Consider the following 6,979-nt stretch of genomic DNA (forward strand, 5'->3'; position numbering starts at 1 on the left):
GCCTCTTTCAGCAGGATCATGAACCCTGCCACATTGTTCAGGAATGGTTGGAGGAACTTGACAAAGAGTTCAAGGTGTTCCCCTTGCCTCCAAATTCCCCTGATCTCGATCTGATCGAGCACCTGTGGGATGTGCTGGGAAAAACAAGTCCGGTCCACGGAGGCCCCACCTCGCAACTTACAGGACTTGCTACTGCTAACGTCCTGGTCCCAGATCCCAGAGGACACCTTCAGAGGTCTTGTGGAGTCCATGCCTCGTCAGGTGGGTCAGGGCGGTTTTGGTGGCACGAGGGGGACCTGCACAATAAGGCAGGTGGTTGTGGTGTTTTGGCTGATCGGTGTGCATCACAGTCTACGTGTTGCGAGTCCTCGGCTCCGCCAGCGCAGGAGGTGCCCGGTGCCCGGTCCGCCCTGCCAGCGTGGCTGAGGATGACGAGGGCGTTGGCAGTGACAGGTTGGATGACAAAACACCCTCGTTGTAATGACCGAGAACAACAAGGGACGTGCCTTCAATCAGGTCCTCCTTTGACGAAGGGACGCCCGCAGGTGACAGTGGTTGTGTGGTTTGAACCTGCGACAAACGAAAAAAATCTTTCTTCAGTTTTTTTCTGCTTTCTATTACACCAAGAATTAGCTTGACTGCTGAAATACCAGGACTACGTCCCCTGGAGGGGCGTTTCCCTCCACCGGTGAGGACGGCTGAGAGGCGTGTCGGAGCCAGTCCCAGTCCCAGTCCCAGGCAGGCAGGGAAGCCTGTTGGGGGAGTCACACCATTTGCATAAAACGCTTTTAACAAACCAGACTGTCATTACTGTCATGGAGGATGGGAAGGGAAGAGGGGGTGGCTGAAGCGAACGGGGGGGGTGGGGGGGAGAGGGGAACCACGCCAGCGTGCAGGATGAGCTGGATGAGGAAGAGGCGAGATATTGATTTGCAGGATGCTTGTTTTGGTCTTAAAACCACCTTCACCAGCTCACCAGAGACCACATGACCTGTTGCCTGTGTACCGCGCGCTGTGTGTGTGTCTGTGTGTGTGTGTGTGTGTGTGTGTGTGTGACACAGGGAAAGGGAAGGAGCAGGAGAGGTTCTGTCTGCATGAGCCCACTGGGAGGTCCTGAAACAGGAGTAAACATGTTCCCTCCTCTACCGATCACTGCTGTGTGCCGACTTACGAGCAGCCTGGAGGGGGCGCTCCCCCCCCCCGGGTTTACAACAAGGAACCCGTTGCAGGGCAGAGGAGGCCGCCGGGTCTTCTTCGGAGCCCGCCCGCCGCCTATCATCTACCCATTACAGATGCGCCACAACGTCCATCTCCCAAACCAACTGCAGCGACCCCATCCTCCTCCTCCTCCTCCTCCTCCTCCTCCTCCTCCTCTTGTCGCCTCCTCTGTTTCTTCCTCCCGCTGTCTCTGTCCTCTTCTGACCCCGCTCCCGTTCCCTCTCCTCCTATTTCCTGCAGACACAGTGCTTCCGAAGTGTCGCTTGTGTGTGTGTGCGCGCGCGCGCGCGGCGGGCTGGGATACGGAGTGTGAAAATCAATAATATCATCGCAACACTGTCTCAATTTTCAATTAAAGCCTTTGAGGTCTGTCTCTCCAGACAGATCCATCACGCCGGGTCAGACGACAAAACACTCGCTTAGACACAGACCCGCACATGCACTCACCTCCCCCTACCCCCCCTCCTCCTCACCCCCCCCCTCAGCTCCACCCCCGTCATTGCACAAACACCGTTCCCATCCACCCGCGCCTCGCCCCCACACCGAGGCGCGTCTCCCGTAACGCTGCCTGTCAATAGATCAGCAAAAACAAACGCACACGCCCAACGTAACGACCCCCCCCCGCCGCCGCCACCGTCCCTCGTGGAAATACCCCCCCCATCAGAACCGAATAAACATCAGGTGAAGCACCACCCCCCCCCCCCCGCCGCCGTAGCCATCATCTTGATGTAGCACCACGTCGACGCCGTGTTCTGCTGCTTTTAGGCAAGCAAAACAAAGCCATAAATCACCGACGGCAGATGGCTAACAGATGATGGAGCCTCTCTGCTCCACCCTCCCCAGCGCCTCAACAGTAGCCGCGGAGATCCTACCTCCTCCCGACCCCCCCCCCCCCGTCCGCTCCTTCGCTCCTCCGTCGGCCGGCAGTCAGCAGATCTGCAGAGGTCGCCTTTGATGACGGAGCTAATTAATGCGTCAATTAACGCGACTCCGTACTGCTGACGGGGTCAGACGGACGGGAGGCGCCGCTCCTCCCCCGCGTGGCGGAGAGACGCGTGGCGAAATAAAGGGAACGAGCGCCCTTAGAAACACGAGTTCCTGTCAGGTGGGGGGGGGGCGGGGGCGGCTGATGAGGAGCTCAGTGTCAACTGAGTCTTGGTGGGGTTACAAACACCTGCGTGCTGCAGGACCGGGAGGGGGGAGGGGGAGGGGAGGGGAGAGGGGGGGAGTTAACAGGAATATGGCATGAAAGAGATGCAGACCTCTGCCATCATTCCAGCAGATTCGCGTTCTGCAGCACGACAGACGCTAACGTCCACAGGGTCGATGCCGTGTCAGGTGCTCACGGAGGCGTCGAGGAAATACGGCGATATTATGCAGAACCGGGATCCCCGGGAACGCTCTGGAACGATGTCAATAACCTCCGTATTGTTTCCTTGGCAACAGGGGGTCCTGCTCTGTGCGGTGGTACTGCAGCGCCGCGTCTCTCCCCCGGGCGGTGCTCTCCAAGGACCTCACTTTGCCTCGTGTCATGTTTACATTTACAGCCCCCCCTCCCTCCCTCCCTCTCTTCCAGCGAACATATGGCGCTCTGTCCCACGCTCCCCTCCACGCGCCACGGCGAGTCGCCGCCCGTGAGGAGGTCCCACGAGCGCTGCCGGGTCTCACCTGTCCTCGCTGGGAGTTGCGGAAATGGCGTTTTGACTTCACGAGCGTGCGCCTCCTGAAGTGTGATGGATGGCGCGTGCCGCCGCGTATTTAGCGGCGGGATATTGGCTTGATCAGACCTCGGGATTATGGGAATTCCCGAGGAAGGAGGAACAGTTTGAAGGGGGGGGGCACGTGGATATTCTTCACCCCGCGGGCCTCGCCTCTGCATGGCGGCTGAGTATTTTCTCCTTCATTCCTCTCTGCCGTCAACAACGAAATGAAACAGCAAGAGAACAAGAGAGGGAACCCCCCCCCCAATTCTGTCTCTCTCTCTCTCACACACACACACACACACACACTCATTCACTCACACATACATACACACACACATACTCACTCACTCACACACATCCATACACATACACACATAGACACTCACTCACACACTCACACACACACTCACTCACTCACTCACTCACACACACACACACACACTCACTCACTCACATAAACACACTCACACACACACACCCCTCCATTTGTATGTATGTGTATCTATACATCTGGAGGGAACACGGTGTAAAAACTTAGAAAGGAAAACGCCCTGGAGTTTTCTTTCTAACGCACACACACACACAGGCCTAACGTACTCAATCGCTAAAACCTTTATTAGATTTCGCCATCCGTAAAGCCCCTTCCCCCTTCCTCGCACTCTCCCAGAGCGCACACTTACCCTTCGCACAACGCCTTCATTCCTTTTCTTAATCAAGCATTGTTAACTATTTAATCAAGCATTCACCAACTAATTAAATCTCATAATTGCCCCAGTTAAGAGGTATAAGTGATTTAATTAACGTGGCCAGTTCCTGGTAGTGGGTGAGAGATGAGGGGCTTAGCGGCTGCGCTGACCTGAGCTACCTCCTGTATCGCCTGCACAGCCATCTGCACGCCACCTCCTTGTAAGAGAAGAAGAGTGTTAAGACCCCGCTAAGCACTTACACATACATGTAGACACGCATGCACACAGAGGCCACGGCGCTCACAGGAAGTCAAGGATCGAGCCAGAAAGACAGGCGAATACCTCGCATGCTGTATGTGTACTTGTGTAGGAATTGATATATACATATTGTATCGTTATCGAGAATCATTACTCTTCCGAGAATCGTCACCTTAACGTGGTGGAGGGGTTTGTGTGTCCCGGTGATCCTGGGAGCTGTGTTGTCCGGGGCAATAGCCCCTGGTAGGGTCTCCCAAAGCAAATTGGTCCCAGGTGAGGGGCCAGACTAAGAGCGATTCCCAAAAAACCTAACAAATCTACACCAGCAGAGTTACAGCACCTCGCCCAGAAAAGGGAAACCGGGGCCCCCTCCTGGAGCCAGACCTGGGAAGGGAGCTCGCCGGCGAGCGTCTGGTGGCCGAGCCTTGGCCCATGGGGCCCGATTGGGCCCAGCCCGAAAAAACAACATGGAGCCACCACACGCGAGGATGAGCATTGTGGTAGGGTGCAATGCAGGCCAGGCAGCAGGCAAAGGCGGGGACGGGGGCATGCCAACTTCCGGAATTGCAGATTGGTCCTCGGGATGTGGAATGTCACCTCTCTGGCAGGGAAGGAGCCTGAGCTGGTACGGGAGGTGGAGCGGTACTAACTAGATATAGTTGGACTCACCTCCACACATTGCATGGGCTCTGGTACCAAACACCTGGAGAGGGGCTGGACTTCTTACTTTTTTGGAGTTGGCCAAGGTGACAGGCGCCGAGCAGGTGTGGGGATACTCACAAGTCCCTGGTTGCATGCCGCTGTGTTGGAGTTCTCCCCGGAAAATGAGAGGGTTGCCTCTATACGACTGCGAGTCGCTGGGGGAAAGGCTCTGACTGTTGTGTGTGCTTATGCACCGAATAGCAGTTCGGAGTATCCGGCCTTCTTGCAGTCGCTGGGTGGTGTCCTGGATAGGGCTCCACCTCGGGACTCTATAGTTCTGCTGGGGGACTTCAACGCTCACGTGGACAACGATGGAAAAACCTGGAGGGGCGTGATTGGGAGGAACGGCCTCCCTGATCTGAACCCGAGCGGTGCCTTGTTATTGGACTTCAGTGTGAGTCATGGATTGGCAATAACAAACACCATGTTCGAACATAATGTAGTTCATAAGTGTACTTGGTACCAGAACACCTTAGGCCGAAGATCGATGATAGACTTTGTGGTCATATCATCAGATCTGCGGCCGTATGGTTTGGACACTCGGGTGAAGAGAGAAGCAGAGCTGTCAGCTGATCACCACCTGATGGTGAGTTGGATCAGATGGTGGGGAAGGCTGCTGGACAGACCTGGCAAACCCAAACTTGTAGTGAGGGGGAACTGGGAATGTCTGGCGGAGGCCCCTGTCCGTGAGGTCTTCAACTCCCACTTCTGGAAGAAGTTCTTGTGTATCCCGAGGGAGGCTGGGGACATGGAGTCTGAGTGGGCCATGTTCAAAGCCTCTATTGTAGATGCGGCAGGCAGAGCTGTGGTCAAAAAGTCATCGGTGCCTGTTGAGGCGGCAACCCAAGAACCCGCTGGTGGACACCGGAGATGAGGGAAGCCGTCAGGCTGAATAAGGTGGCCTTTCAGACTTGGTTGGCCCAGGGGTCTCCTGAAGCAGCAGACAGGTACTGGGAGGCCAAAAGGGCTGCTGCTTCGGCGGTCGCAGAAGCAAAAACTCGGGTGTGGGAGGAGTTCGGCGAGGCTATGGAGGAGGACTTTTGGTTGGTCTCTCAAGGAAGTTCTGGCAAACCATCCGGCAACTCAGGGAGGGGAAGCAGGGCTTGACTCAGGCTGTGTTCAGCCGGGGAGGGGAACTGTTGACCCGGACTGGGGATGTTGTCGAGCGGTTGAAAGAACACTTTGAGGAGCTCCTGAACCCAACTAACATGTCCTCAGTGGAGGAGATAGAGTCTGAAGACTCAGGGGAAGCCCCACCCATATCCCTGGCAGAGGTCTCTGAGGTAGTTAAAAAGCTCCTCGGTGGCAAGGCGCCGGGTGTGGATGAGATTCACCCTGAGATGCTGAAGGCTCTGGACATTGTTGGGCTGTCTTGGTTGACATGCCTTAACAGTGTCGCGTGGAGGTCGGGCACAGTACCTGTGGAGTGGCAGACTGGGGTGGTGGTTCCCATATTCAAAAAGGGTGACCGGAGGGTGTGCTCCAATTATCAGGGCATCACATTGCTCAGCCTCCCTGGGAAAGTCTACTCTATGATGCTCGAAAGGAGGCTCTGACCGACTGTCGAACCTCAGATCCAGGAGGAACAATGCAGATTCGGTCCTGGCCATGGAACAATGGACCAACTCTTTACCCTTGCGGAAGTGCTGAGGGGGGCATGGGAGTTTGACTAGCCAGTCTACCTGTGTTTTGTGGACTTGGAGAAGGCTTATGACCGTGTACCCCGGGGCACTCTTTGGTGGGTACTGTGGGAGTATGGGGTACCAGGGCAGTTGCTACAAGCCATCCGGTCCTTGTATAACCTAAGTGAGAGCTGTGTCCGCATTCTTGGCACAAAGTCAAACACATTTTCGGTGGGTGTCGGACTCCGCCAAGGTTGTCCCTTGTCTCTGATTCTGTTTGTGATATTCATGAACAGGATCTCAAGGCGCAGCTAAGGTGAGGAGTGTGTGTGTTTTGGGAACCTCAGAATTGCATCTCTGCTCTTCGCAGATGATGTGGTTTTGTTGGCTTCATCAGAACGCAACCTCCGACACGACACGAGTGTGAAATGGCTGGGATGAGAGCCAGCACCTCCAAGTCTGATGCCATGGTTCTCTACTGGAAAATGGTGGATTGCTCCCTCCAGGTTGGGGATGAGTTGTTGCCTCAGGTGAAGGAGTTCAAGTATCTCGGGGTCTTGTTCACGAGTGAGGGTATGATGGAGTGGGAGATTGACAGGCGGATTGGTGCAGCATCAGTAGTAATGTGGACGTTGTACCGGACCATTGTGGCGAAGACGGAGCTGAGCTAGGAGGCAAAGCTCTCAATTTACCAGTCAATCTTCGTTCCAATCCTCACCTATGGCCATGAGCTTTGGGTAGCGACCGAAAGGGTGTGATCACGGATACAAGCAGCTGAAATGAGTTTCCT

The sequence above is a fragment of the Lampris incognitus genome, chromosome 11 (genome assembly GCF_029633865.1).
Source record: "Lampris incognitus isolate fLamInc1 chromosome 11, fLamInc1.hap2, whole genome shotgun sequence".
In the NCBI taxonomy this organism is placed as follows: Eukaryota; Metazoa; Chordata; class Actinopteri; order Lampriformes; family Lampridae; genus Lampris; species Lampris incognitus.